The 7,121-nt window shown below is 38.5% G+C and overlaps 1 pseudogene; it reads right to left on the bottom strand.

Moving 5' to 3' along the window:
• Positions 1–949: 949 nt before the first annotated feature.
• Positions 950–6,381, bottom strand: LOC149261289 (putative aquaporin TIP2-2; annotated as a pseudogene).
• Between the last annotated feature and the right edge of the window lie 740 nt (positions 6,382–7,121).

Raw genomic sequence — 7,121 nt, 5'->3', positions numbered from 1 at the left:
TCATGGACTACCACGATTGCAGGATACAATAGGCATGGGTATGGTAAGGAGGCCATCAAAGTCTTCCAAGAAATGAAAGTAGCAGGCATACAAACCAGACTATATTACCTTTGTTGGTGTTCTATCTGCTTGCAGACCCTTATAAACGAAGGGTGGTACTACTTCAATTCTATGAGTAGAGATATGGTATTTCACCCAGATAAGAGTATTATGCTTGTATGGTTGAGCTCTTGGGCCGTGCTAGAAACTTGGATGAAAATTTAAAATAATTTTTGCATTCCTTTAACTGTAAATTTGTAAATATACCAAACGAGAATTCTACAGACAAATCGTGCAAAATACTAGTGGTAAATTTTTGCATTTAGCACCTCCAGCGAATCTGCTATACTAAACACAAGCCTCTTTTCTAGTCCCATGGGTTGTGTGGGTTGTCTTTGAGATTTTGAGCACTGAACTTTTGAATAGGATTTTGAGCATTGAACTTCTGAACACAGGCCGCTCTGTTATACTGAACACGGTGTACAAAGGGTTGGGTAGCTAATGAGTGGTAAGGCTAGACATCAGCATTATTGTTCATTTTCATGGAAGCAGATCGTGCACAGCAGAAATCAGAAATCGGAAGCAGATCTTGCCCACAACAGAAATGTAGTCATGAGGTCTTGGAGATAGCATAATTCTACAACATAAATATGGTAGCCAGATGTCAAACAACATAATCTAGATGTCAAAACAACAGAGGCCAAATATCAAGCATAACCATATGCCAGATGTTAATCAGAGAATGAGACTACTAAACTCATTAGGCCTATCGGCCTAAATATTAAATAATTTATTATATTATAAAATCATTCCAAATTTCATAAAAACAAAAAATATATTCTTAACATATATTTACTCTTTAACCTATAATATTAAATGCGTAGACAAATAAATTTTGATTTTGATGTGATTATGGCAGAACAGTTGGGTTGACGTGGCCATCGGAGATGTTTGCCACAATGGACATGACCACGAATAGAGCAAAACCATGGTAGACCGCAACACCGACGAGCCCCGCTGGATCTAGAGCTGCGCTGTCTGTCAACTTATCTGCAAAACCAAAACCTTATCAGCCGCAAAACCAAGAAACCAACATTAAAACCACATAGCAAAGTCTGTGTTAGACCAGAGCATACATAACACACAACGGATTTATACTCAGAGATAGACAAATGGAGAAACAACAACATTACTCAATAAGAAACAACGGAATAGATAAAACAATCACTGGAGAACATAAATCACTTTGCATTATGTAACAGGCTTGGACCTTGGCTTGCTTTCCTTAGCCAAATAAATTACAAATTTATAGAGGTAGAAGAAGGGTCTAGAATCCTGTATGTGATTTAGATGGAGATTTGGAATGATCTAGAAACTAATGGCGGTGTAGAAAGATCTAGAATCCTGGAGATCTAGAAAGATCTGATCTAGAAGAATCTAGAATCTTGCGTGAATTTGGCTTCACACTTAACATTCTCCCACTTGAAGCCAAATAAGAGTCATCAAGTCACACTGAGTCCTACCATGCCTCTATCAGCAGGGTTCCTATTTGTATGGATCTTTTCCAAGGATTACTGTTCTTCTTCCAACACATGCAGGATCCAATGGTACCTTAATGTGATTGGTTTTTGAATGAAATGTTGGGTTTTTCGCCAAGTGAAAGGCACTCTGACTATCACAATATAACACATACTTGTCCTGCTTTATTCCTATCTCTCCTAGGAATCGCTGCATCCACAACATCTCTTTACAAGCTTTTGTTGCAGCGATGTACTTTGCTTCTGTTGTAGAGAGGGCTACTATTCTTTGTAGCCTTGATACCTAAGATACTGCTGCACCTGCAAATGTATACAAATAACCTCTAGTGGACTTTCTGGTATCCATATCTCCAGCCATATCTGCATCTGTAAATCCTTCAAGTACAGTCTCATCATGACCAAAACATAAACAATAATGACTAGTACCCTTGAGATACCTTAAAATCCATTTTACTGCTTGCCAATGTTGTTTTCCTGGATTGGAAAGGAACCTACTCACTACTCCCATTGAATATGCAATGTCTGGTCGTGTGCATACCATGGCATACATCGAGCTGCCAACTGCTGAAGCATAAGGAATCCTGCTCATCTCTTCTTTCTCCTTGTCATCACTAGGACATAATTCAGTACTCAGCTTGAAGTGGGTTGCAAGGGGTGTACCAAATGGTTTGGCATCCTTCATATTAAACCTGTCAAGCACCTTCTTGATATATTTTTCTTGTGATAGCCACAACCTTTTGTTTTTCCTGTCACGCATAATCCGCATGCCCAATATCTGTTGTGCTGGTCCCAAATCCTTCATTGTAAATTTTCTACCCAAATCTTTCTTCATCCTATTGATATTATTCTTATCATGTCCAATAATCAACATGTCATCCACATATAACAATAATATGATATAATTTCCTTGATCATACCTCTTGATATAGACACAATGGTTAGCTTCCAACCTCTGAAAACCATGTTCCAACATGAATGAATCTAATTTCTTGTACCATTGTCGAGGTGCCTGTTTCCATAGAGACTCTTCTTCAACCTACAAACAAGGCCTTCTTTGCCTTTTTCTATGAAGTCCTCTGGCTGCTCCATATAATTTTTTCCTCCAATTCACCATGAAGGAATGCAATTTTTACATCTAACTGTTCACATTCTAGGTCTAAAGTAGCAACTAGACCAAGAATGACTCTAATGGATGACATTTTAACAACAGGCGAGAAAATTTAAGTGAAGTCAATACCTTATTTTTGGGCAAAACCTTTCACCACCAGCGTTGCTTTACACCTCTCCTTTTCATCACCTTCATGCTTAATCCTATACACCCATTTGTTTTGTAGATCCTTTCTACCTTTTGGGAGGTTTACCAACTCCCAAGTTTTATTTTCCTGCAAAGAGTTCATTTCTTCCATTGCTTTCTTCCATTCTTTACTGTGCTCGACTTTACAAGCTTCTTGAAAACAATTAGGTTCACCTTCATCAGTCAACAAAAAATAGTTTGAAGGAGGATACCTTTGTGAAGGCTTATGAGGCCTAGAAGATTTGCGAACCAACTGTGGTGGTGCATTATCAGGTTGAATCTCCTGTAAAGGTTCCTGCAAGATTCCTTCTTCTTGTTGTTCATCATTTTCCACTTGTTGTTCTTCATGCTCCTGAATTTGCTGTTCATTTTCTTGTATTGGTGGTATGTTTTCCTACTGCTCTTCAAACTTGTCAATAACCTTCTTGACCTCCAACTCACCTACAATCCTCTTGAACATTTCTGACTCATTAAATATAACATCCTTGCTTCTAATAATTTTATGTTTGACTGGATCCCATAGACGATAACCAAAATCTTCATCCGCATATCTCAAAAAAAATGCATTTCATAGATTTATCATCTAGCTTAGTTCTATTTTATTTGGAAATATGTACGAATGCTTCACATCCAAAGATTTTCAAGTGAGAATAATTCAAATTCTTACCAGTCCAAACTTCTTAGGGATACCGCCATCCAAGGCTGTAGTTGGAGATCTATTTATGAGGTAGCAAGTAGTTCTAATTGCTTCAGCCCAAAAATTATTCTCCAAACCAGAATTGGACAACATACTTCGCACCTTTTCCATAATGGTTTGATTCATCCTTTCTGCGACACCACTCTGTTGAGGAGTATCAGGCACAGTCTTCTCATGCTTTATGCCAGACCTGTTACAATATTCCTTAAATGCATTTGAGCAATATTCTCCACCATTATTTGTTCTTAAACACTTCAACAATTTGTTAGTCTCTCTTTCAACAGCAACATGGAATTTTTGAAATATTCCAAACACTTCACTTTTATTTTTCATAGGATATGCCCAAACCTTTTTGGATGCATCATCTATAAATGTTACAAAATATGATGCTCCTAATGATTTGATGTTAACAGGCCCAAACACATCTGAGTGTACCAATTCTAACACATTTTTCTTTTTGTCATGGCCACCTCTAAGGAATGAAACCCTTCTTTGTCTACCATATATACAATGCTCACAAATATCAAGATTGTAGGATTTAAAACCTAGTAATAAATTTTTACCAACAAGGATTTTTGAGCCCTTCTCGCTCATGTGACCCAAACGCTTATGCCACAGATCTGTTGAATTTCCTTCTTTTGTGACAGTAGCTAAATTTGATTTTCCTATCAATGTCTTCAATGTGTATAATGTTCCTGTCTTGGGTCCTTTGGCTACGACCAATGCACCTTTGCTAATTTTCCAGCCTCCTTTTCCAAAGCTTGTCGAATAGACTTCATCATCCAGTTGTCCCATAGAGATTAAACTCATGCGAATTTATGGTACATGCCTGACTTGTTTCAACAATATATCTTGTCCATCTTTCATCTTGATCTGGACATCTCCCACTCCAACAATACTGCAAAAATGATTATTCCCCAAATGCACTCTACCATAATCACCAGGATTATATGAAACAAAACTATCTTTGCATGGGGTTACATGGTGAGATGCCCCAAAGTCAAGGATCCAATCAAAGCTACTGCTAGATGTATATACACATGCATCCTCTACTGAAATAGTAAACAACACATCACCATCTGTCGCTACAGCAGTAGTCTCACCTTCATTTATGCTGGATGACTTGTGATTTGTATTGGACGGTCTCTGATCCTTTTGTCCTTTCTTCTAGAATCGACATTCTTTCTTCATGTGCCTGGGTTTTCCACAATGAAAGAAAATGATTCTGCCTCTCCTTGATTTTGATCGGCCTCTCGATCTTGATTGCCCTTGCCGGCCTCGATCCATTCTCCTACCACAATCAGCTAGAGCTAGAGCCTCTCCTCCCTGTTTTTTCGCGATTGACTTGCGTCGCAACTCCTCATTCATTAAACTGTTGCTGACATCATCAAACTTTCGGGTCCCTATAGTTTCTGAAGTGCTCATAGCTACAATTAAATTTTCCCAACTGTCTGGCATAGAACACATCAACAATATGGCTCTAATTTCATCATCTAAAATGATTTTAATAGAGGCAAGTTGATTAGTAATAATATTAAATGCATTCAAGTGCTCAGCAACTGAAGCACCCTCCTTCATTTTGAGATTATAAAGCTTCTTCATCAAGAACACTTTGTTTGATGCTGTGTTCTTCTCATATAGATCATGGAGCTTCTTCCATAATCCTTCTGCCGTCTTTTCTCCAAACACATTGAAATAAACATTCTTTGCTAAATATTGGTGGATTGTTGCAATTGCTTTTCTATCTAGCTTATTCCACTCTTCACTTGTCATCGATGAGGGTTTCTTTATTGTGCCCTCAATTGGAAAATATTAATCCTTTAAAATCAGTATATCCTCCATCTGTGATTTCCATAGGGCAAAATTAACCCCGCTCAACTTCTCCATATCTGTAACTGCTGTCTCCATTTTCAAATTCACACCCCAAAACACAAAAACTCCACTTAAAAATAAAACTTTAATTATTACTCTTTAAAATTTAGTAATAATGACCTTCCTCTTTTTAAAATACCCTTTTCAAAATTCCTTTTCCTTTTAAAATATACTTTTCAAAATTCCAACATATAATTATATATGTTTCATAATAAATATGAAAAACATATATAATGTTTTAACCTTTTCACATTTCACACATACATATGTTGGTTTGAGAAAAAACTTGACGTATACGTGCAAGCTTTATGTAAAAAAAAAAAACTTAGGAACACCACGTTTCAACTCCAAACTCCACGAATCTCCACATTTCAAACTCCAGCAACACGTTTCAACATAGGTCCACGACCTTGTTTTTCTTGCAGCAATTGTCTTTTAGTTCCAATGTTCCTCAGCTATTTCCTGGACAGATCCTTCAATAGTGCCAGGGGTAAAAACCAACGTTTTAACGAACGCTGCCAGAGTAAGGCGATGGCACTAAGCAGCTTGTACAGTGGATATTCGAACCTCGCTCTGATATCGGTTGTTAGACCAGAGCATACATAACACACAAAAAATTTATACTTAGAGACAGACAAATGGAGAAACAACAAGATTACTCAATCAGAAACAACGGAATAGATAAAACAATCACTGGAGAACAAAAATCAATTTGCATTACGTAACAGGGATGGACTTGGCAAAACCAAGAAACCAACATTAAAACCACATAGCAAACTCTGAGCACTCATCCAGGTCAGCACAGCACAGACCGTAAGCCATGGCAGATCCAACACCAGCAAACACAAACAGCAGAGTGGAAATAAACTCCGCAGGTAAGACTTGAATCCATCCAGGCCAAAAGCCTCGTCAAATCTGCCAAACATAACTCCTATCGCCATTTTTAGCTGAGACTATAGATTCACAGAGCTAATATTTCTTTTCGTTAATAAGAGAAGCCGAAGCACGCTGTTGTTTTCTTCAGCAGGACCCCTCTTGTCACGCCCCTACACCTGCAATAGTCTTTCAACCGCTTATAGCGAGGTGCAGCACCACAGAACACTTTCTTTTCACCAATACTTATGTTCATGGACTACGCCTTAACATTCGATACTTAGTTTTATTTTTTCTTCACCAAGTATTATTATTAGCCTTTATACTAATGAACACCCATACACATTCATTATCCACAACAATTATACATAAAGAACACAATTGCAACAGTATCAAGGGAGGGGAAACTCCTTGAATAAGAGTCTTGCCTGATTTCAATATATTTTCGATCTTTCATAAAAATACAAGTATACCTTGGCAACCTCAAGTTTAATACTTAGACAAATTTAAGACTTCGTGTCTTGCCCACGAGCTGCCCACCTCGTGCACGCCTTGAACGGTGGTCACTCTCACATTCCACATTTAGCCAATTCTTCGTTTTTCCAACTGTCAGGCACACCTCTGTGTAGCCTCACACGGTTCGTTTCAACCACGGGGGGGGGGGGGGGCACCTTCATTCACCCTCCACCCAAGTTCATTTCACCACGGGTGGGCACCTTCGTGCAGCCCTCCACTTGAGTTATCGACTGGCGGGTGGGCGCCTTCTTGCACCCCTCCACCCGCATGTTTAACCGACGGGCGGGCGCCT

This window comes from Pinus tabuliformis, chromosome 6 (assembly GCF_031772625.1).
Source record: "Pinus tabuliformis cultivar Carrire ecotype Pingquan chromosome 6, CPIR1, whole genome shotgun sequence".
In the NCBI taxonomy this organism is placed as follows: Eukaryota; Viridiplantae; Streptophyta; class Pinopsida; order Pinales; family Pinaceae; genus Pinus; species Pinus tabuliformis.
The sequence above is the reverse complement of the archived record's forward strand: the minus strand, read 5'-3'. Positions and strand labels throughout refer to the sequence as shown.